We start from the raw sequence: 26,260 nt of genomic DNA on the forward strand, positions 1-26,260 counted from the left end.
GCACCGTGTGAGTAGCGCAATTTTGCATAGTTCGAATAACTTGGTTTCCCTTGATAATATTCACAATAGATGGAACAGGCAATAGGTGGAAAACATTACAGTTGAAAAGCTTCTTCTAGGACGTCATTTATAGATTTTCATCAAATAAAATTTTAACTGGACGCTTCTTTTACAATTTTTCAATTTTCAAGATTATATTTTCGTAATATAACTGCATATTCATAATTAAATCAAAATTTTATTACGACGTAGAGCATTTAAAATTATTACGACATAGTACTTTTAAAATTGAAAATAAAATAAAATCTCTGCATCTATTTGCCTCCTTGAGTCAGTCGCGCAATATTCAGCAAAATATTATATTATACATATTTCTAATATAAATAACACTAGAATTAGACTTTGTTGAAAATTCTAGCAAACAAGATAATTTCAAAAGTTAATGAAAAATATGGTGCACCTTATTATTATATAAACTTTATAAAACACTTTTGTGCAATATTCTACGTACTTGCAGAATGGAGAACGGTTGCTGCTACACGACGCTGCTGCCGTTGTGTCGCGGCGTAGCTAGCATTAATAGTAACGGTAATAGTGAGCTAGCCCGCATCTATCTTCGCTCGGCCTGGAGAAACTCTAGCCGCTCTAAATACACGGCCGGCCGGCATCTATTTTAATCCGATCGGGCGGTTTACGCGCGTCCGAAAAGTTTCCCGTAGAGACCGTGCGTGGGTGGCCGCGTCCGAAGCGGATTGCCGTGAGATTTCGCCAGCCATACATCTGCGTTCTCCTATGCGTTCTTCCACGACTTTTTTCAACTCTTTTTATCGACGAATTACGAACACGCTCACGCGCGGATAATATCGGTGTTTGATACAGCTTAGGTTATCGCGTCAACATCGTGCTTTCTGCAAATGTGCAATTCACAAGAGACATTTCATCCAGAAATGGTTGAGGGTTGTTGGTATGCGGTGACTTATACGCCAGTGTTTCGTGAAAATGAACGAGGCAATAAGAGGAGCTTTACGATACGCGATACTGCTAATTCTCGATTCGCACGAATGTCCCTTGCACGTCTCTCTAACATTATCTACACAAAGCAAAAAGCTTTCTTATTCGGCTTAAAAGAAAGAAAAAATGAAGAATACAAATCTTAAGAGTACAAATGATAAGAATGTATATTGTAAATTGCCGAGTACAGTAATTTATAGGAAGTAAAAATAACAACTAATAGATGATATAAAGTAAACTGAGTGAGATAAAAGCAAAAATCGCAAAACTAAAAAGAATATGTATTATATTTACGGACGATGAAGCAAAGGAAACTATCGCGACATTACTCCAAAGCGATAAGTTTAGGTAATACATTCTATTGTTGTAGCTGATGCAGCTGCAAATTCTTCGCGGATGCTTTGAGAAAGACCGGACGAATATCTTTTGAGTTGGTTTGTTTAATGATTGCAAGTTAAGCTGCACGGTATGCTATTATAACTTTATATCCTCGTTAGACTTTCTAAAAGAGCATCCCCGAGAATACGTACTTTCGAGATACTCCGATTTACTGCTTACCGAGAAATATCGCGCATTACTGGCAGTATATACATACTTTCTACAAAATTTTTTCAACGTACTTTACGCGCAAGATAGCTTCGCAGTATCTTCAATCTCGTATAGATCATGAGCGAATGATTTGACTTTTACAAATCGTAAAATTTAAGTATTGACTTGGTTAAATGTCGCTTGTATTATACGATATCCTATATCGATAATAATCTCGTAAAGGATCCGGAGAACGTTGAAAAGTACCTTATGAAACTTGAGCTTTTACCAAGTGTTTAGTTAATCGAGACAGCAATACCGACACTTACTACGATCATACATAAATCCAATATGGATATGCTTCCACAGCAGAGGTTCGGTTCAAAGAGGTTTTTAAACGATTAATATGCATTTTATTCTTTCAGTTACCAAGTACAATCATCATTTCAGAAACTGACATATTCATATAATAAAAACTATTAATATTGCCTGCAATTCCACCGTTTCGCATATCTTGCAATCCTTTCAAAGAAATCGTTCAGCATGGTTCAAAATTTGATTTGTCGTATTACTTCTACTCAAGTAGATACCTATACACGTAGTATTGTCATCATGATCTATCTTAGGAATATGGAACAAGTGATTCTTAACGAATCCCTATCTACGTACATCTATCTACATGTGTGGAATGCCTATAGCCATAGCCTACAACATCGCTTCTTTATCATCAGGGAATTTAGTGTAGCGATAACTTCAACTACAGATACACATATAGATGCAAACTCACACGCACGTCTCAGAGACAAACGAAGAACGCAACAGCATCATCGCACGACTGACGCGGGCACGATAAGCGGATGCTGCGCATGACTTACGAGGCCGTAACGAGCGACTCGCCTCGTTTGATCCCTCTTCTTCCTAACGAACTCCAAATGCACCCCGCGAAAGACGGCGCGATCTTCGCAATGAGCGATCAAGGAGGCTCGGCAACGACGACATCATAGGGGCATCTCGACTGGCCGTTTGCCAGTTCGGGACAGTTGCGTGGTGTTCACAGCACGGCCGATAGTAAACAGCCAATAGGAAACCTGTACCAATCCACCGTGTGCCGGCTGACTCTGAAAAGCTGCTCTCAGTGTGTAACCATTGTACTGTGATTGAAGAGGCTAATTTAGATGGACGCGTGTGCGCGCCGGGAACGGAGGTAGGAGAAGGCCCTCTCCTGAGCGAGAGTGCTCTTGCCGCCAGACAAATGACTGGCGACTGACCTCAACCACGTTAAGGAGATTGAACGTTAAATCACGACGAAGAATTTTATATCGCTCGTCTTTGCGCGCTGTTAAAAACGCCGCGATTCAAATCAGCGGCGAGGTTGAAGCGAACGTTATTTACTAGTTATTCAGAATCTGAAATAACAATCTTACGAATGTACACCTATTAATCCTCATGTCCGAATCGAACGATAGATTGCAATCGTGGATTGGAATGCAGTTCGATATAGTATGGAATACAAACAAAAAATCCGCATTATATTACAATTGGTTGCAATCTGAATCGTATCACGCAAACTTTTAGAAATCGCACGCAAATTCCAATTGATCGTTCGATTTATGCTTTAGAGAGGATAGAGCAACGTTGTGAATGTTTGAATAGACAAAACAAATTTTTTTATACAGAACCAAAAAATATAATATTCCTGGAACAAAGTATTGCTTCAACATAATAAAAGACACACTTGATTTTCTCAAGAGTCAAGAAAAAATATACGTTTAGAGTTGAGATCTCATTTTAGGAAGAACATCATTATAGAATCTGCCGCGTGCGATGCAATAATGCGTCTGTGGAAATAGCGATTAGCAGCTTGCACTTGAGCAACGTTATAATTGCGTGATTAGGACGAAAATACATCTTGATGCCGTTACAACAGGACCAATCTATTCAGCGCGGACTGGCTAATAACCTCGTAGGAGAATTGATCTTGCTACGGTGTTATCCGCTGCTATTCCTAATGATCCACTATTGTAGCTCGTAGTACCTGGCGGTATAATGGAGGCAGAGAGTAATGCTATTGATTGTATGTGCGTCTAGCTGAAACTAGCCGCAGCCGGGGCATTTCCCGCGCGTACGTACTATCGTGTCTTCCATCGCAATTTCGCGAGAGATATGCATGGTCTTCGCCTACCGTCCAAAAGTGGATCCCGCTTCGAGAGATACGGCGCTTGAATTCGAGGACCGAGGAGAGCAATAGCGTTTCATCTGCGCGCGCGCGCACGCGAACCGACCGTGCCGCTGATTGTATTCCCTGAGAGATTCTCCTAAATTTCTTTGTCCTTCCACCGCAATCTTTTCTCGCAATCTTGAATAAGCTCTAATTTCAATTGTCAGGAATATCAAAGGAGAATGGAAGAAATGGAAACGTAGGGGGAATCCGAATCCGGTGTGTTCTCCCTTCACCGGATTAAATGATTTGTGAAGTGTCAGAAAGCTTTCCCTTAACCCGGGAAATGGTACCGTGAAAAATCCAGAAGGAGTCGGTTCGCGGACCGGCTGGCGCAATATTGTTTCATTTGCGCGAATTTTGGCTGGCCGTTTCGTATTTTCTTTCCAGTGTCGAGACTCAATCCCTCTCGGGATCCTTTGCACTTTCAGCACTTTTTATTAGACTCTATCTCCGCCTACGTTTCACGTTTATCGCGTATGTAAACGACAGAGGCGAAAAAATAAAGAAGAAAGATTGCAGACGTGCTAAAAAATGCTTGCATACATTCATCTGTCCAGTCCACAGTGCTTTTCACTTTCGATAAACATGCTTTGTGCTTTTCATTAAAAAATGCACAAAGCAAGGATAAATATTAAAACAAAAATAATTAATAAAATTGAAGGGAGAAAGCTAAAATCGATATCAAGTACTCATAATGCAAGGAAAACACTAACAATATAGTCTATTATATTCGTTAATAAACCGGATAATTAGTAAACTTGAGTGAACAGTGATGAGAGAGAAACGAGAAGTGTTGGTTTCAAATGTTGCTCATATCTCAATTAAATTCACTAAGAATACATTTCTATCAAAGTAACGAGAAATAATCTCCGAAGCTAATCGCCCCGCTATCAAGAGACAGCCGGACACAGCGCGTTAAGAGACATCGAGTGGTCTATAGCGTGAAAAGAATGGAGCTACAGCTAAAGACGGCATTGAAACCATCCAGCAAGGAAGACGGCAACGAGGAAGAGCGCGAGAGGAAAGAGTGACAACAATGTGACTATAGTTTCAGGGAACAATGCTCTCATTATGCCCAGCTAGGTGCGCGTATAAGTGTAGCTGCATACCCGTGTACCGGATCGGACAATGGCGGACATTTTGTCGGCTTCCGCGGCCGCGTCTTTTTGTTCCCGACAATAAAAAGGTATCGCCTCCTCCTCGCCAGACTCGCAACCGTCGTCTCATTTGCAAAACGTACAACTACAGACGCGGGCATTCGTACCGCCGACACGCTGATTTCTCCTCGATGCGAACGGTCTAGTTTAATTAATTCGGAAACTGCACGCGATACGCTAAACGCGGGGATTCGTCCGAAACATAATTTCCGGCCCGAGCACTGATCGACCAGTCTCTCTTATTTAAATGCAATAATTTCATACGTAAGTTCGTTGGTAGACTTTCGATTTTCACTTTTAGTTTTCAAGTATAAACATTCGATTCTCGATTCTTTAAACTTCTAAATCACAACGTCTTTTAACTATTAATAAACAAGACGCAATTCTCTTGATCGTCCTTTGTGTTTTTCTTTTCATTTCAAAATACACAATTTTTGTGTATCAAATCCTTACAAATACCACTCTTACAAATCTAAACACCTTACAAATAATAATAAAAAATGACTCGAAAAAATTCTTTGAAAACATTTCATGCAAAATACAAGCAACTCATGCTTGGTTAATTATTCATTGTATACAAGGGCGATAGTTACACATGTAGACCAATAGTGCTAATGTTCACAATGCGTCAATAGCGCGGGATATTAATCGCATGAGAACGAGGGAGAATTTCCGATGAAACCGAATTAACGAAAGCGTAACTTATACGATAAATACGCAGAGACATAGTTGCGCCGCGTTGGTAACAATGCGCGCAATATGATCGCAATAGTTATAATACATCATCCGACAGAATATATTAACCGGTCAACATGACCGGTCCATCCAACTCCTGTTGAAATGGATCAATGACTAGTGAGGTAGCTCGTAATTTCACGCGACCCGCCGAAAAGCGTCAAAACCGTGGATGAGAACATTCTACAATCTTCGTTAAGAGATATCCGTCGCACTCGCGCGGTAAAAGTACACAAGTTATGAGAGGCCACTCGGAACTACGAGAGGCGAGAGATAACGAAAGTAAGCGGAAAACGGTGCATTAACATGAAAGTTGCGACTACAGCCGCGAGCGAAATAATACGAAGATGCGGCTTACTTCGCGACCGTGACAGAAAGAGAACTCCGCTCTCGAGAGAGCAACTGCTCGCGACACGAGACATTTCCTCCCTCGCAAGAAATCAGCCAAACGAAGTAGACGTCGCAAATGAGAGATCGCGGTTGGACGGTCCTAATGGAAGAAGCTTTAATCGACGTAGTCTTCTTTCTCACGTCCGAGGAAAAGTGCTGCGCGACCGTGCTTGCTGGCTGGCTGGCTGGCTGGCTGGCTGGCTGGCTGACTGTCCGTTGCCATCGTGCGACGACTCCGACGGAACGAAGCCACCCTCTTGTCCCGGAAAACAAAAGAGCAGCGCGCGGCTGTTGCTCATCTCCCTTTTTTCATGCCCTTCTCAAACGGCCTGGTTGTCTATCTTTCTCCCGTTATCGTGCCGAGTTCTTCCTCCTCTTCCCCTCAGCCAATCCGCCTGTCTCTCATTATAAACGAGAATCGTGTTCATAGACCTTCCTCGAAGCAGTTCCCCACTAATATCGATTCTCTTGCCTACACGACCGCTTTTCTCCCTTCGAGTTTCTCGTATCTTCCTTTGCCTCGACGTCGTCGTCATCGTCGCCGTCGTCTTTGCATCGCGATAGATCGCCTCTTCGTCTTCGCTGACCCGTGATATCGTAAAGTAAACCTTAGCCGATGAGCTCTTATATGCGATATAATAACTCCTCAGGCTACATTCTTTCACTTTGATTCTTCGTGTCTTCATTCTGTGCCTCGTGGCCTGCCCCTTTTGGTTTCCCTTTTCCGACCGCGTCAAGTATCGGTCTATTAGGTGCTTTTATAATTCCACGTTCTCATCTACGCGACTTCCGTCCCGAACCGCCTTCCACTATAATTTTGTGAAATTCAACGAGCTCAAAACGAATTTAAATCGACAAATTTCTGCGAGAGAGATACAACGATACCGAAACGTTTTTATCTCTTCTTCGCGTACTTGTATACACGAGAGCAGTATCTCTCCTCTCATATGAAGAGCGATTTCTTTAAACACATCTGTTGACTCTTTATGTTTTATTTTTCCCCCATCTCTCAATCTGTCTTCTTTAAAATCACCATTTGACAAACGTTTTCATTTTTGTGCGCTTCGAGTATTTTTTAAATAGACTCACGAAATTTGCTATACTTACTCGATTCCAAATATATTAAAAAATTTATATTTATAAAAATATCTTATAATTACGCAACTAAATTTAAATTCAAAATTTTAAATTTAATTTAAAAAATGATGAAAATAAATGTTTTTCAATGACAAAACGTTTCAAATAACAAAATTTATATAACATACAATATCGATTTTATATATCCAGGTTATTTCTTTTTTCGGTCCTATCTCGAACTTCATTAACAATTTCATCTTCTCATACGCCAAAGTGCAGGTGAAATCATGCGACGAAATCGCCGAATATCCCTTCGTGATATCGATTCTCCATTCTCTTCCTCCGAGTTCCCCCCCCCCTTTTCTCTCTCTCTCTCTCTCTGAACCTTTGCGTCATCTTGCCTTTGAATCGTACTAAACCCGGTATTTCAAACTAGAACTATCTACCAAAAGTTTTCTCTCTTTCCCTCCGCTCCCTCTGTCTGGTAGCCAGATTTTCGCGTTTTCTTGTGCCAGTTCGTACCAATCGTATTCTCAATTTCTTACCTTGCCGTTCATGATCAGCATCAAGCCCCATCAATTTTCCTTATATCAATTCTTCTCATTTTCTCGTTGTGTCGTCTTACAACCAGCCAGCCAAACCAAGTTCCTAGTTATCTCGGCGAATTGTCGAGCCAACGTAGCCTTGAGGAATTAAATAACCCGAGATATCGCGAGGAAGATGATACTATCCGTATCCCTCCCCGCCCTCTCTCGCGCATTTTTCAACCGCAATCAGGCGATTTAAGCACGGGTTAACGGGTTCAAAGAGGGAAACTATAATATTATCACGATCATCGTTAGAATTCGGCCGAGGCGCATGCATATTCCAGCATCCCGCCTTCTACAAAAGATGCCGACTTTCTCTCGTCCCTTCAGCCCTTATAACTGTTCTCTTTTTTCCTGAAACCGACGCGACGGACGTTCCTTCTTCCGCGGCGATATCGATTCTCTTTGCTCGTACTATTGCAAATGCTCGGCTCCGGTTGCTTTGCTCCGGCCGTCTGCATTCCGGTCGTCCTGTCGCTGTCTTTGCACAACGCCGCCGCATCGGAGAACACAATAATCCCAAAAATACTGCTCCCTCTCCCTACTGTTTGCGTTGACCGTGGAAAAATCCCGATATAGGATTCTCCGACCTCCTATCTCCATCTGAAATACTTTCTCATGCGAGTTCTCCGACGATTTTAATTCCGCGCCATTTCCCTCGTCGTCGTATTTGCATCTCGACAAACCTAGACGCCAACGTGGCCGCGAGTTATCTCCGGAGCAATTCAAGACAACGTGGCCTTGCGGGATGCATTAATCTGCGAGATAGAACTTTCTTTCTTTCTTTCTCTCTTTCTCTCTCTTTCTCCCCCCTCCCCCCCCCCCTCCGATCTCTCGCAATCCTTTTTATCTATATCAGTCTTTGCTATACGATCTCTTTTTTTCTTCCCTCCACCCTTTATCATCAAACTGAAGTCGAGAAGACAATAATCCGCGAATATAAATATTGGTGAAGTGTTATTACATTTTACGACTTAACACGAGTAGAGATATGGCAATTGTTAAAAACACTAAATAAGAACGTATTTAGAAAAAGTTTTATCGATACAAATAAAGCAAACGCATTTTAACGCTTGATTATATAATATGCGTGTAATTTAGACGAAAAACTTGGTAAAGAAAATATCTGGAATACTTTCAAAGAAAAATACAAATAATTATAGACAAATGTAAGATAGCATCACATATTTCAACACGTTTGAACGACATTTAAAATCAATTGAGTGGAGAAACTGAGTATGATTGGTGAAAAAGGAAAATTTGATTAAGCATAATTATCGCTATAATAGATATTAAAATATTCAAATTCACGCAAGCCAAATCCGCAAATCAAATCAAATCAAGTATTTTACGATATCGATTGCTGCATTACATTAATGAATGTATATTCCGAGATTTCTCAAATTCAATAACATGTCAATATCGTGTCATTAGCGCGCTAGTTCAAAAAGGATTAATTATACACACAATTTAAAAATTATTAAGACTAAATTCTCTTATCCTCCTTTCCTCTCTGTCTCACTCGCTTGTATGACGACTACCGCATAGTGAGCATTCTGAAGGACGGAAGAGACGGGGGTGAATAACGTCCCGCGGTATTCCATCATTACGGTATGCAAATTCCCGCATACGGCTGAATTTTATCCGAGTAATCTGCCATGGCGTATAATTCGGAAATTCAGACCCCGCCGCCACGTTGGTCGTGCCGCGAAACGTAATTAATGCATTGTTAATCCAGTATCTCGCGCCGTGCGTCACTCGTGCGGGGATAAAGAGAAGGAAGGAAACGAGGGGAAAGGACGAGAGCGAAAATAAAATGCTCGAAAATCACCAACGAGTTTTTCGCGCTTCCTGCTTCGCTCTCGAGTGCATGTCCGCCATGAATACCCGACTCTCTTCTACCCGGCATTCAACGGGAAATTCGCGACGCGTTATACGCGCGCACGCGAGAGAGCCCCCGCACGATTCGGCGATTTCGCACCGATAAGGCAGTGAATTATTCTCCACTTCGTGCTTTATCGAGTGCGACGAACGCGCAAGCTTGCGCACCGCCAACAAGGGCGGGTAACACTAATTCGTAAAATATTGTCCCTTAGCCTGAATAGAACTTCGCAACGCGCGTGCGCGTAAATTATTAGAGGCGAAGCAATAAAAAATTTGTATAAAGCGTAATGCAACTGCAGAATTACATGTGAAAAGCAGCTTCAGTATTTTCAGTCGTATCTTTTTGTCGAAGCCGAAATTGTCAACGCATCGTAGAACATAAAGATTAAAATATGATCGAGTAAAATGCACTGTTAAAGTTTCTCATCGATTCCTACTTTTCTAAAAAGTACAATAATTGACCGATTATTAGCAAATTCTGCATCTTTCGTTAGTCTTCATCCGAGTTAATACACATTGATAAAATTATCATCAGCCAAGTTTGACTCGCGGTACTGGCTTGCATTTTCTACGACACGTGGATAAATGTACGAAAGAAAAAGAATAAAAGCACACAGGTGTCTGGCGGTCTCATCGTCGCTCGTCAGATGGCTGCAATTAAATTTAACGACTTTTCGTGCGCATCTAACTTTACTTTTCCTCCCCATGGACTTTCAAGTATCCACGTTGCATTCAGCTACGTGAATGTCGGGCCGCGGCTATAATTATTTGCCGCGCTAACAATACGCAGTTCGTAATTTCCACCATTTTTATCGTGGAACTCCCGGTATTCATACAATCTTCTATACTTCATCGCGGCTTCCGTTACGACGTGCGAATAAAACACTAGTGAGCAAAGTATATCAAAGTGTAACACTTTAAGTCGAGCACACGGATTTAGATCGCATCTATAGGTATGGAACGCTCGGGAATTCTGATAATAAAATTCTAAATCACTCATGGCGTGAAATTTTGACATTAACTAAAATAATATAATACACCCTTTTAACATTTCAACATTTATCGATATTAATTTGTCTTGATAAAAAAATTGCGTAAAAAGGACCTACTACGGAGAAAATATCTACCGTATTCTCCGTCCAGTCGTCTCTGACTCTCTTGGTTCGGCTTGTAGCGAGTACAAGACGGCTCGTTTGTTCAAAACAATAATGTGTACTCATCCATGAGATTAAATGCGAACGACGCAATAAATAAGACAAAAAAAACTCAACTTTCGATAAGAGTCGTAAACTAGCTGGGATCATAGCCACAGCCCTTTTAAAGAAACTGACTAATGTGATCTATCTCGCGAACAATTACGTATGTTGTATTCGTAGCGATGTGCATTCAGCTCACCTGCCGACCAATCGGCTGCGACTCGAAGTAAAGTTTTCCCGATCTAATATCTCAATACGCCGCTTGCGCTCAACCAACCAAGTATCGCGAAAACTTTTTATCAAAAGTTTGGCATGCTGTTTGCACTATGCGCGTTCGTTTCAAGTTCCAACATGAGGTATCGTCGCGGTAATATCAGTCACTCTTCTCTACTCTTTCTCTACTCTCCCTCCCATCTCACGCCGATCTCTCTCGCGTTTTCGCGCAACATTTCCAGCGAAATGTAGAGGAAACGTTTCCCATCTCACTCGCTCGCTCTCTCACTCTTCTGGTTTTAATACGGTCTCGATGTTTACATACCGAAGCTGCTCCGGCAGAACGATGCGCTATAAGAGAATTTGTCTCACAAGAAACACGACCTATATATAGCAAACTTTTTAGTGGCAACACGTTTTTGTACTCAAGCATCATCTCAAGACCATTTTAGCGTCAAATGATGTAACTACGTGAGGACCACACGCGGAAAATATGGCGAGTATTTCCTACCACGACGAAGAAAGACGACGATGAAGACAGACGTGGCGATGCTATTATTAAACTGCACTACGTACGGCCTCGGTTCTCCCTCTCTTTTTCGAGCAAGTGGTAGTAACAGCTTTGCGAGAATCCAGCTTATACTCGTGCTTTCGAAGAAATGACAAAATTGTTTGATATACCAAAATTTGCATTGGTCTAATTATTCATTTTCGCTTCTCAACTCATAACATTCAGTTCTTAACTTTTGGCTACCAACTTTCAATTTGTTTTTATTTTGTTGTGTTTCGAATTTATTTTATCAATTTTCATTTCAATTTATGTTTAAGATGAAATTAAAATATCTAATGATAAATGCAGTTTTACCATTCTCATTTTTTACTCAATACCGTAACGCGAAAATCGCATATAATACGTAACATGTACAGCCGCAAAAATCGCGGCGAGAAATTGAAAAGCAGAAAGTTAGGAAAAATGCGATACGAACGAAAAACCGCTGCTGCATCATTAAAAACGCTCTCGGCGTTCTGCGCTCTGCACGAGTGAGCGTGCACAACCTCATTGTAGGATCAGAGCGCTTTGCGCAAGGACAACTTTTTAGAGCGTAGTCGTTGATTATCATCAGTTTCCCGCATCGGCGAAAATGTCAGAGACGAAAATCGTTTTAAATCCAACGATGGGACGACCGCGCGTTCTCGACCTACTTTGAAATTCTATTTAGACGAATACATCCCGTTAAAACGTGACACGCAACGAATTTCAACGATAAAAGAACGGCAAAAAGTTTTTCAAATTAAACGATAAAAGATCAGTGAAATAATAAAAATAACGTTCCAATTTAAAGACGCAACATATATTTTTTATTCATTCATTACTGTTGTGCAATACTGCGATATTATTTGATATTTATTACTCTCTATACTCATAAGAGATAAAATTATCATTCCATAAACGTAGCTTACGATACTATACTCTAAACAATAATAACATGTGTCAAATCATTTGAACCATGCATTATATTGTAAAAATTAAAAGTCTCGAAATCAGGTTCATCCACCACCTGGGAGAAAATTTTACATCAAAAATTACTGTGCACGGCAGTAACCGCAGACCATGAAGGAATTAGAAAAATGTTTACTATGTTTCTCATATAATAATCATAATATTTAAACTTATAATTCCTTTTATGGTCCGCGGCTATTGCCGTATCATAGCAATTTTTGATATAAAATTTTCTTCGTGTAGTTGTACGACTACATGCATTTCGTTGCGTGTCGAATTATATAATAATACTTTCAATAAGCTACGTCGCGCGAAAAAACATTGTCAACGACGCGTCGATGAGTTTCGCAATCGAACTTTCGTATTTTTTTTCTAACTTTCTCTTTTTTTTCATATTTTCCCTCTTGCGCTGTGACTTTCCACTATTTTACATTTGCCTAACTGTGTTGTAACGTAGAGTGAAAAAGCAAGTAAAAAAACAGAAGGTATGCAATAAATCTTAATATTTATTAACATTAGATAAAAGAAATATATAATGTCAGTGACATAGGATCAATAACATTGCTTATTATTTTCTTGTTTCAATTACTTTTTCGTTCAAACGTAGTCAGAAATCAGACAAATATGAAATAGAGCGAGAAAATATCGCAAGAAGAAAAGCAAAAAAACCGAAAAATTGGAAGAGTAAAATGTTTAACTGTACTTAACTAGCCCGTTCTATTGAAAAATAGACGACCCACAGCGGCGAGGTGTGCCCGAGTCACGCAATGCGTAAGCGCGAGTCATGTAAACTGCGCGCCTAAAGCACTAGACGTAACGCGCCTAAAACACACACGCGTGCACGCACGCACTCGACAAAAAGAGGCGACACATATGCGTACAATCTGACGGAGAACTCTTACCTTAATGGGGCATCACAATTTATCAATTAGACCGATATATCGCCCGGTACGATCGGGGCTTCCAGGTCGTAGCGTGCGTGCGCACTGTGCGTGATCCGTTATCGGCCTTTCCTTTATCTATCTCTCTTCTTCTTTCCCCCCCCCCCTCTCTCTCTCTCTCTCTCTCTCTCTCTCTCTCTATCGCTCCATTTGCGCACTATCTATCTCTTTCTCGCCACTTCTCCATCGAAGTTAATACGTAATTCTTCGAGGAGAACCACTTCCCATATTACGCGGTCGTGCTAGTATAGAGACTCTCAGGCTGACTCACAATATTATTCTCAGGCAGAAGGAGACGAAATGAGCTTCTTCGCGTGTCGCGCAACCGAGATCGATAAATAAACTTTTCGTTGCGTAAACCTCGAGTCCCTAACCGAGTGTCGCCATATATGGAGGCATTCGATATCCGCGTACATTTGATACGCCGTCGCGGTCAAGACCAATGGAATATGGGATAATACGCGGAATGGGATGGGATATAGCGGGAATATGTGGAATAACAACGGTCAGCAGGACGGTAACACACGATACAGCGGTGATAATATAATAGTCTATCTCGATCGAGTAACGATTGAAAAAATAATAGATCACATATCGTTCGAGAGAGAGAGAGAGAGAGAGAGAGAGAGAGAGAGAGAAAGAGAGAGAGAGTGTGTGAGTGTGTGCGCGCGCGCGCGCGCGTGTGTGTGTGTGTGTGTGTGTGTGTCGTGTGATTGATGAAAAATCTTTAACTTTACTGATTCGCGCCCTTGAACAACAGTCCTTACAAATAACTATTACGTTAATCTCTTTACATATCTAATTGCTAATTTGAGAGATATATCAAAGTATGTCATATCGACTTATTTGTGTACAGAATAATAATTGCAATCAATATTAAATTATAAAAAATTAGATGACTAAATACAAATTATCACATATTTTAAAAATAATAATAATTATTATTATTCCTTAAAAAAAAGCGACGCTAGAGACCTTGGAGATTTTTAATAATAAAAGAAAGTTGAATTATGCTGCGCAGACGAAACTCCGTATCAATCGTAACTATCGAAATTACTCTATTACTGTACACGCAACCGTAATGTAAAGTTCGATTTAGAGAAGAAACGATGCTATTAGAAAGTCTCGATAGCTCCGGAAACTGAAGCCACGCTGCGCACGGAGCAGAAAACGATATATTTTGAAGTTGCTCAGGTGGACCAGATGGACGGGCGTCTCGACTCGAAGAGACAACACTTAAAGCTGGAGAGGGAAAAAGATTTGCAGTCGTTTACGACTAAGCTCGATAGTTGAATTATACCGTAAAGTTCCGAGAAATCTCGATAGCCCGAGTTTGAGCATTATTTAACAAGACAACATCCCGAGTCGAACGAGATTTACCATGCTAATGACGATTTAGAAGCTAGAATATCGAAACAGTGATATTTCATAAATCAAACTAAAATATGCATGACGAAACATCTAACATCATGTAGTCACATCTATCTAAAAAATGATGTAAAATCATCTCATATTCTGCCTCCCGCTTCGTCAATATTTTCGACTTGACGTAAGATCTTCTTTAAAGTGAGAGAAATCAACGTATTGTATTGTATCTTAAAACCGTAAAACTGTTTAACTGAACCGGATAGAGTAGAGCATTTAAACTTGCAGAGCGCTATAATAGGGAAGTAAGAAGTGAGCGAGAGAGCAGAAGAAAGCAGTAAAATACAGAGAAAAGAAACGGACTCGCACACGCGACGGTGGGTTTATCTCGCATAGCTCGAAATAGAGGGTAACTATACTGTGCGGCATGAGGCAGCAGGCTTCCGGGGGGAATCGATAACACATGACGGCATATAGGCACATACTGAACTGACCGCAGAATGCCATCCGCGCGCCTCCCATCGTCGTCCCCCAGCGCCCCGACCCGCCCCCGTGTCCTCCACGGTCCCCTGCCGCCCTTTAGCCGTCTCTTGAACCCCCCGTTCGGATTCCCCACGACACGCATGAAACTGCACGGGGCCTGCACGTCCCTGCACGCTCTCTAACCCCCTGTATATCCTCTTCTCCGTCTGATTTCAACCATTCCACTCCGAATACAACCACCCGTTCCGACCGTTCTATTACAGGAACAAGCATTGCGGCTAATGCCGTCCGGCCGTAAATTATGTGAAAGCGATGGACGACGGCCTAGGTAGCGTCGCACCTGTACGGTTTTTCGGCAGTTTCCATGCACACGCGAGCAAATACATGCAGCTCTCTCTCTCTCTCTCTCTCTCTCTCTCTCTCTCTCTCTCTCTCTCTCTCTCTCTCTCTCTCTCTCTCTCTCGCTGTTTCAGCCACAAGCCTAACCTGCGAGGAATTTCAAGAGACTCTGCCTGCGATGTCTGATAGAATCCATCCACCCAGATCGAGTCATCTGGTTACGAACCGGAGCGAACCGATAACGAGCGATCATATGTTTGCTGGCGGCTATCCGCTTGTCCGCGGTTCGATCGTGTTCGATTCCTACAAAGCTCTTGAATTTCTCGATCAATTTAAAATTTGAGTAATATCAGAATTCTAGTAAGATATCGCTCCTAAAATTACTTTAATTAAAAATTGTTTAATTGTCAACTTTAATTATCAAATAAAAAACAAATGAATAAGAGTATGTAATGTTTTTGGTATTCTCGTATAAATACCTTAAAATAAAATCTTTTATTTTAAGGCCCGTACGTCTAAAACTATGATCATTACACGGGATATTGACTTTGTAAATGAAGCAAAGTTACTCTGCTATATATACAAGTAAAAACAACTTGTGTCACGTTTTTCTAAAAGTATTTAAAAATTAAAGCATATTATATAGAAAATTTGAATTATCTTCTAAACTGCGTTTCCTTAGCGTACGTATAGTCAAATCTCGCCGATACGCCAGCGTCTTTTGGAGACAGCGATTCGGCGACGTTCGGCAGTAGTCCTCCGTTTGATTGCACGCGCGAAGACGGCGCTGGCACAGAGACGAGACCGGAGAGAAAAAAGAGATGGCAAAGATTGAGCAGGTAGGGGATGGTCTAGAGAGCTCTTGATCTTCCGGGGCAATTAAATGAATTTCCACTCGGTTGGAATAGCAAACGTTTAGACGGTTCCGCGTAAGATATTCCGAGAAGCTCTTGGGAATATCAGAGACGTAATATCGAGAAGGAGGAGCGGAGGCGTAGTTTGTGGGCTAGAAGTAATACACGGAAACCTGGTTCGCCCTGCTCAGCTCCGTCTGTCGTGGTCGACCTGCCTGCCTACCTGCCTACCTGCCTGCCTGCCAGCCTGCCTGCCTGCCTGCCTGCTTGCCTGCCTGCTTGCCTGTGCTTGCTTGCCTACCTGTCTATCTGTCTGTCTTTTCCATCTGTCTGTCGGCACGTAAACTCATCGGTCTGCTTGCCGCGTGTCGCGAATCGATTTTCAGGCTAACAATGCGCGGTTGTATAGATCGAACTCGAATAGATTCAAAATTCCCCCGTTCGCTTATCTCAGATGAGATAATACACGTTCCGAAATTTCGCATCTTTTGAACGTAACTTCATATTATAACAATGTTACAATAAATAAGTAGCTATATACTTTTATATGAAATATTCATAAAATATAACAGTTCGTTGTATAACAGTATCGTGTTCACGATATTACGTGGGCAACTTTCCAAAAGCAGGTTAACTTATCCAGGTTAACGATTCCATTTTGTTTGCTTAAATTTGAAACGTATAGCTACATTAATTGCGCACAATAACCATAATTAATCCACCTAATTCTATTAACACCATGATATTTGCTTAAGCTTTACATAACGGTCTATAATAATATATGTATTTTATAATATTGATAATATTTAACCAATATCTCTCAATAAACACAGAAACAGTGTATCGTGCAATGTAAAAATAATGCTCAATCATGTTTAATTATTATCATACCTACATTCATAATGCTCATAAACTCCCAAAATTGTCCGAGGATCAATAAAAGATCTAATTATCGTAATTTGCCAAGTCCGCTTAATTTTATATTAAAAGCCATTTGAAACGATGTATAACACAGAAATAGAATTCTACTTGTAATTTTATGCGTTATATAATATATAAAACATGAAATGTATATCGGAGAAAAATACACGGAACATAAAATTAGAAATAAAATTCTGCCATATATGTGTACAGATCGTCCGAGAAATGGGCTTCCTATTTACAATAATTGTTAAATAATAACCACGTTTAATAAAATCGAACACACATATAATGCCGTGATATTTACCTAAACGGCATATTAATAATAACGCGGACTATATCGCTGCCGATACCTGGAAAAGAGCGCAGAAATTGTGCACCATGTAGTTTAGAAGTAATACGCGAGAACCTGCCAGACCGTCTGCCTGCACCGGCCGCTTACCTGTCGCGACCTGCGTCTATCTATCTATCGGTGTCGGCGTGTAAACCCGCCAGTCTGTCTACCGCTTGTCGCCGACCAGGATCGATTCTATAACTAACGATACGGGCCCCATGCCTTCTATACCCTTTCGTGTCACCCCTTGATAATGTCCTCCAGCGCCGCCTCATCGCGTCCCCTTTTTCAAACATATTACTCGAGTGCAACACAAACGCGATACATTCTAATGTCTAAATTCAAAAAATGCAGCCTTAATATCGTGAAATACTTTTTAATTTATGAAAGTCGATTATCTAGATTTGTAAAAATTCGTTTGTACCTTGCGCGCTTGGCAATGTGTATATATAGACACATACCTATGTAATTATTTGCTAAAAATATAAATTTAAAAGATTCTAAAAATATTGTGTGCTAATCAATATGTATTTTTTGTATTTTTGGAGCAAAATTTGATTAATAGTTTGCCTATATACGGCATTACGTATAGATAAATATACAAGTATGCGCTGGCTCTTTTAGCGTTAACTTACTTACTACATTAAATGTACACTACTCTTACTACATTTGTGAATTGACTTCTTGCTATTGGCTTTCGCACCGATGCGCGTATGTGACAAATTCGTAGTATGCCAGCGGTCACGCGCCACGCAAAAAGTCAAATACCCGAATGCTACAGCGTGCTCTATATGCTTCTCGGTTAAGTCACAAGTGTCTTTGTCGTAGATAGCAAATAGCTTACGTTGAGCAGGTTAAATCTGATAAATACCAAATCTTTTTCCAAATAAAACAATGAAAATAATATTCTTCAATAAACTGCATTTTTATAATTATATTTGTTATATATAAAATATATTAGCAGATGTAAATTAAGATGGCTTTTCGACAGCCGGCCATCTTAATTTACAAAAACTTGCATAAAACCCTAGTTATAAAGATGTTTAATAAATTATTGGAATAAATGTTAGTTTTACATTCAAGTGTCTAAGTAAGATTAGACCTAACCAACATTTTTTTACGTTTTCCATTCTAAATAAGTTATTATATATATCGACAAAAATGTAATTTACCTCTTCCGTTAACGACATATTTCATCATTTTCTTCGAGATTCATACTGTTAGTTGAATAGTTGGAATAAAATGATAGAACCGCAATCAATTTGCCCATAAAGAAAACCTAATCATCCCGAGTTTTTCAAGTTACCTTTTACATCGTATAAGTTGGTTTGCGGAACAAAAAAGAAAAGGACGACAAACAAGAAGCCCGTCTTTCCGCATTTTAATCTTCCTACAACGCGGCCGAGAATATTGAAAAATTCTACGAGCGGAAAACGGGAAGCAAACGCCGAACACCTCATCCTATCGGACAGGTACATCCTGTCGAGCGTGGTCCGGTAGAAAAGAGGAAAAAGAAAGAGGAGAGACCGAAGATAGAGAGAGAGAGAGAGAGAGAGAGAGAGAGAAAGAGAGAGAGAGAGAGACAGTGAGAGAGAGAGAGCGTGCGAGAGATCTAGTAATCGTCGGAGGGACGATTCCGCTCACGAGCACCACGCCGCTCGTTCTCGTCGTCGCGCGTTCCGTATTTTAGTCGCGCGTTAACGGACGCGACAGGTGCAGCCGTAGCCACCGCGACGACGGCGACGGCGACGCTGACGCCGACGCCGACGCCGACGCCGGCGGCAGTAGCAGCTGTTAACTATGTTTTTCGTGTCTACCAGTGTGAAACGCGACGGTCCCTTCTCGCTCTCGCGCTCTCGCGATTTTCTGATCCCCTTCCCTCGCTCTCCGTCACGGAAATACGATGCTGTCGTTGCCCGGTGAATCCCGCAAGAATCTAATGTTACTGTACGTTGACCGACCCAGGAAGCTGCAGCTGCTTTCTTGTGAAGCTTATATGGACTTTGGCGGAACTTGCACAATCGTTGCGGTACAGCGAAAAGTTGTTAAATATCTTTTCGCTCTTTTTGCTTATGCCTTTTATCTCATGATGACAATTGCGATATCGTATTATCGTATTATCATTATTATTATTATTATTATTATTATTATTATTATTATTATTATTATTATTATTATTATTATTATTATTATTATTATTATTGTTGTTGTTGTTGTTGTTGTTGTTGTTGTTATTGTTATTATTATTATTATTACCGCTATTGCCTTAATTTATGGAATCAAATAAAAATCTAGACATTTTTTATTTGTTAATAATTATAATAATTAATGTTATAATAAAATAATGGGCAATTAAACTTTTCAAAAGTCGAGAAAATCGCAACAAAATTTTCAGTGCAAATCACACCGATGTTCGATACGTTTCGAATTTCGAGTGTTCTAATTTTCGTATTTAAATACTGGGAAACGAACTAGCGATCGCGCTGGCCCGTGATTTCGACGATCCGACGAGTCAATTTAATTCCGAAAATGGAACAACATTGGTTGTTTGATTTATCTCGTGCCGGCCCTGCCCTGCGCTTTTGGAATATAGCGAACTTATATCACTTTCGAAATTAGAGTCTCGCATAATGTTGATATAATATTCCGCTGCGCAAATATTGGTAGCTCAAACATTAAACTTGCACACGGCAAGCGGCGCTTTGCCGCAACGATATTAACATTTCGGTCAGCTTTATTAAGCGGCGTAACAAAGAAATTTTATCGCACCGCTCTCCGCGCTACCTGTTTATCGCGCTCTCAAACTGCATCCACGTTTTATTTCCATCGAATTTTCCTAGGCGATTGTGAGCGAGCGCCGATGCGCTCGCGTAACGTTCACGGTATTATCGCCCGCGCGCGCGACCGTCGTTTATCAGCGTGAGAACAGGGCATTATCGCGCTCGCCGCGAGTGCGTATGATTCTAAAAGCGGCAGCAGGAAGAAAGAAACGCCATCGGCGACGGGCCGTGACGAACCGATAAAACATGCATCCGTGTGTGACTTTTAGACGTGAAAATGAGATCGCAGTGTAGAGAGACTCCATTGTAAAGATTATAAAGATGTCCGAATTTAGCAGAGTATCGAACTTTTAACCAAGTATCGTTTGTAAAACTTTAATCACATTATTTTATGTACGTCACAATTTTTGCCGAAGAGGTACTGAACAGTATTTGAAAGCCACGGTGTCCGATATCCCGCTATGCGTAAAAGTTTCGATATCGATATTAAATTTCAGCATCGTCGGTCTCCAAGCCCGCGACATCTGCGCCCGAGAAATGGTCGACGGCCGTTCCTGCCGCGCGTAAAACGCTCGACAGCCGAATTAATTGAAAGTTTTAAGGTAATTGGAATCGATAACGCGCAGAGGGTGAATAAGAGCTACGAGCGTGTGCGAAGGGAGGCGAACGGATTCGCGGGGATCGAAGTCGAAAGTAGGAGGCGCGAGGGGATAAAAGACAAAAGCGCGCGCGCGCGCGCGCGCGCGACGTAGAGCACTTCATACTGGCGACGCTGAAGAGAACTTGGCTGCATCTAACCCGGTCATATTCTCCTTTAAATATAGACGTCGACGTCGGTGTACGAGCGCGTCGGTCGGGGCAGAAATCGACGATAGAGGGCGCAGAACGAAACGGCGATTAAACTGGAGATCTACTTTAATATCGCGCCGCGCTGTCCAATCGGCCTAATTGGAATTGAACGTGCAAATTTCGCGACGATAGACAGGATCGTAACATCGCGCGTAACGCCACGACCGAGCAAAAACGGTTTAACGACCGGTTTCGTTTCGTATTTTTCCTACGCTGTCGTAACCGCGCGCCTACTTCGCTTATCCAGTAAAATTCGCACTCGCACTCTATACCAGAATTCCGATTTTAATTTTAATTACACATTCTTTCATTGGCTTGAGTTCAAATTTTCCTTAATTAATTAAAATATCAAGGTAACAATATCGATAAATATATCACATTATATTGAGAATAAATATTTAAATCTTGCTTATGTAATATATAGATAGATATAAGTCTGTTCATTGCTCACTAACTCTGACGACAGAGCAAGCATCGTTAAATATTCTCTTAGAATGCAACTTGTCAGTCTGTTAAAATTACCAAAGTAAAAAAAAAAGTAAAGTCTATATCCGGCGCGATGCGAAATCAGCCGGTAACAATGACAAATCAATGAAAAAATGTTTGTCGTCTGTAACTAGTCGTGCTTTTTATCGCTACACGAATTACGTTTTTAACGCATGTGAACAAAACGTTGCGCTTCACAGTAGTTCGATGTATCACATTGTAGGGAATAAATACATTTGAAGCCCGTTTATGTAACGAGGAAACAGTCAACGAGTTGTATCGAATAATCCCGCTTGAAAGTCCCGAATCGTATTTCAAAACTATTTAGTTTTATAATGAACAAAATTACATCAGAAATTGTAAATGTTGCTCCAAAAATTGAACGTCCAATGTATTGCGTTAAATATAGCATTATACAATTTTTTTGTTCTCTCTTCTCTTTTTCTTTCTATTTTTTTTCCATTTTACCCGATTAGTTTTCCATCAATTATTTTTAAGCTCTTTTCATATCCTACAATAATAAGTAATAAGTTCATAATTTTGTGCAAATTTGTAATATCATAAAATAAAATAAAATACCATCGGTGAGAGTAACTTGGGATCGCAGTAAAAAGAGAGAATTTGACATCACACAAATATTTAAAAAAATAGCATACAACCAACATTTCGTGACACTAAACATGGAGAAGTTTGCAGACTACGTTCATAATCATTAGCGGTTTTTGTGTCGTGCAAAGTTACGGAGAGCCGTTAGCACAGTATTTCTCCATTTTGCAGTGCGTAATTCTTCTAGTTAACATAACAATAGATTCTCTCTTATCGGGCACGTACCGGCAAAACGACAAAGGGCGCGAATTCCGCGGCACGAATAAAAACTAAGTACGAGGTATTGAATACAACATTGCAGTCGAATCGGTGCAAACACACAAATGACTCGCTCGCGCGACCGAGAATCAAGCTATGTCTGTGTTCTCCGCCCACCATGTGAAATTAATCTAGCTTTTGCCCGGAGATACTATCCGCGCCGGGAGAGAAGCGATAAGACGTGGAAAATGGCGATAGCCACTCTCCTTTATTTCCCAGTCGAAAAATGAGCCTTTATTTCATCGGCGAAATGCGAGGAGAGCCGCGTTTCTGGCACCTAAACGGCGCAAGAAACGAGACGGACTCCATAGGAGACTTCGGGAACGCCGGCAGGCAGTCGAGATCCGGTGTACGTAATGCAATGGTTTATTGCTAATATTTCTTCGGAGTAATATCGGCGCTCTCGAAAGCTCTGGCTTTTTCTTATATACCGCGAAAATTCTTAACAACGTTTCGCACCGGGTTCAAATCCTAAAATGAGTATCACTCGCGCGCGTGCATGCCTCTTTTCGTGGTGTATGCAGGACAATTCAGTTTTTCCACACAAACTACTCTCCATCAAAAATTTGAAAAACTTTTTTATCAGAAATATCGAGGCTAAAAGGCACAAAAATGTCGTCGATTAATTAATTTTTGAGGGAAGCAAGTGCGTTACTGAAATCTCTATATTTCTGGATTAATTTTACAGAATTCGAATTTAAACTCCACTACCATATTTATCAATTTTCTATAATGCATAAAGATTTAAATACGTAAAGCCAACAATTGCAATAAACTCCATTAAATTTCTCCAATGATCCGGGGAATAAAATAATATGTGTTCAAATTTTCGCTTAGGTAGGACTTACTCGAAATTCACTCGATAACGCATATGTATCGCTAACTGCTGGCACCTCCTTCCGGCCACCGTGTATAAAGGCTATGGCGCGTACATGCGCGAGCGCGCGTCGCTCCATTCATTCGGAGCGATTAAACGTAACGAGCGCCATTATTGAGGAAGAACGTGCGAGAGGAACGGAGAGGCAAAGAAACGACCGAAGTTCGACGGACAAGGCGGTCTTTCAGGCACTACCCGCGACATTAATAGCTTCCAGAATTAAATGTGGCTCGGTCCTACTCGTCGCGACTCGTGCACACGATTGTGCACGGAGTACACATGTGTAGGTGGGTATATGTTTCTCTACCGAAGAACGAATCGACCGTAAGCGCTTCTCGAGAATATTCAGATAACATGCCGTAAGCCGCTCCCCGTGAACATTATCTTTTTGTCACCTGTTATCTAATCGCGCGTTTATGCGTATATACGTTTGCGACCGAGTCTGAAAAACGAGGAGTAGCATTGCGCATTAATGCATAAGACAAAAATTACCAATTGCAATCGCGAAAACGAGTCTATGTATACCACATCTCTCAGTAATAACAACAAAATAATAATAGGAACTAGATCATCTGACGAATTTCGGACAAATAGTTATAATTTTATGCAAAAATCTAATTACAAATTACTTTAATGAAAAGTTAATTTAAACAAGATATTGAGTCAGATACGTAAAGATAAAATATTACTAAACTAAAAACTTAAAATACGTATATTAAATGCATAAATAAAGTATAGAAATATTTTAAATATTTCTAATGGTAGCAGGCGAAAAACAATATTTCAATAATTCATAACTGAGAACATTAATTTTACCTACTATCTTTTGGAACAATATGTTAATGACAATTAACATTAATAAAAAAACTTTTTAATAAAAAACTTGGGACTTTCAATGTACCCTCACATTAGAATTCGCGCATATAATATATTTAAATGAACGAGTCCGATTTTCACAATTTTAAAGAGAGATTTTAAATAGTCATGAAATACACACAAGTTGATTTAACGCACAATTTCCGCTAGCGTAAAATATTTAATGCAAATTTTCGTATTAAAATTTTCATTAAAGTAAAATTTGTAGATATACATATCCTGCGATGGTAATATCAATATCAATCGATACGTCATTTCTCAGTCATGAAATCTACAGGCTTATCGAGTGGCCGTTATATCGCAAAAAGTACTATGTTCCATCTCTGACAATCTTCGTTTTCATATATAATCTACGTTTATCGTAGAAGATAACGACAAAGTTTATTGCGGAAGAGTATATCGACGTTACACCAGTACATGTATTCGCGATTACATGGCCGCGCCCCACGTGTGTCATATATATGCACATTTCTCTCCGTTTTATCTAATCGCAAGCGTGCGTGTATAAGTGCTATCAGACAATACGGCACCGTCGGCGGCGGCATCGTCGACGTCGATGCGAGAGAGTCTCCTTCAATTTTTACATAATACTCAGTGCCCCTCTCCCACCCTCCCCCCGCCCCCGCCCCGACGCGTCTGATTTATCGCCCATGTCGATTGGTATTCTCACTCCCCGCGCGTTGAATAATTGTCGCTATTAATAACTGCGAATTCAATTCGCCAGTTCAATATCTGCCGAGACGCTCGGAAGACGGCAGGCCGCGCCCCCCGCGCTCCTGTCTCCCTCTTTCTCGCGTTCATTTAATCGCGCTTTGCTTCGCGAACGCGTACCCGAGACGGAATATTCTAAAATCCATAAACCAGCGTCCCCCCCCCCCCCCCGGAGAGCGCCGATAGCGCGCTTGATCGGCGATAAGAGACTTATTACCCGCCGTAAATTACAACCGGTTCCTTATCTCGCTGCGTGGCGTTACAAATTATCGGCTTTGTATCGGGAGATCAGCAATCGGAAAGCGCAGGTAAGAGATCGATCGACGATCTCGCGACGTACGTACACGTGTGTGTGTGTGTGCATTTAGATCGATTGCAGTTAAATAGAAAGAGTGTGGAATAACTCTACGCCACGATAAAAAGTCTTTAAAATGCATCTGATGTCAAAGAAAATAATCTGCAAACATGAGCTTCAATATTCATAGATTCGCAATTGTTTGTCGATAAATTTCTTGAACATCAACTTCAAAAGACTTCTCTTTTCAAAGTTAATACCACTAGCCTAATTTTTCTCTCTCTCTCTTAAAATATTTTGCTGACATACAGAGATCAAAGTGCACTACACACCTTTGTGTATCAAGCAGAATTATTTCCCGCCGTTTTTCATCGCATTTTCCGAGATTACGACGGCAATAATATTATAAATAACTTTATGTATTGACTGTAGTTATCGTGTGATGCAATTGCCAATAATTATTATTTCACTGAAGAGAGTAGCAAAGCTTACTAATAGTTTATAGATAAAAATAAGAAAAATGATATTAAATTGTACATTATAACTTCATTTATCCAACAGAATTGGAATCGACTGAAAAGAATAAACAACACGATTTTGGCAACGATAGCGATAGAACGATTCACGCTTGATCGAAATACTAGAGATAACTTTCGTCGGCTTTCCGAAGGTGTCAGATAAGTGAAGATGAAGTTTATCGGTCGTGCGCGGGGGCCGGCGATCCTGCTCCACGCGAACGCGCTCGTTACGCGCGAGTACGAAAACTCGATTATGCAACGGTTCGT

The 26,260-nt window shown here is 40.7% G+C and overlaps 1 protein-coding gene and 1 long non-coding RNA gene across 22 annotated transcripts in view; both read right to left on the reverse strand.

Moving 5' to 3' along the window:
* LOC136999969 (uncharacterized) overlaps positions 1-26,254 on the reverse strand; it is a 35,419-nt gene extending 9,165 nt beyond the window's left edge. The window contains exon 1 of the long non-coding RNA XR_010890290.1: positions 512-26,254. This is a non-coding gene — a long non-coding RNA (uncharacterized lncRNA). The remainder of the gene's footprint in view (positions 1-511) is intronic.
* The window catches only part of mbl (muscleblind), a 363,403-nt gene that overhangs the window by 316,832 nt on the left and 20,311 nt on the right, over positions 1-26,260 (reverse strand). The window lies entirely within an intron of this gene.

Source organism: Linepithema humile, chromosome 5, assembly GCF_040581485.1.
Source record: "Linepithema humile isolate Giens D197 chromosome 5, Lhum_UNIL_v1.0, whole genome shotgun sequence".
Taxonomy (NCBI): domain Eukaryota; kingdom Metazoa; phylum Arthropoda; class Insecta; order Hymenoptera; family Formicidae; genus Linepithema; species Linepithema humile.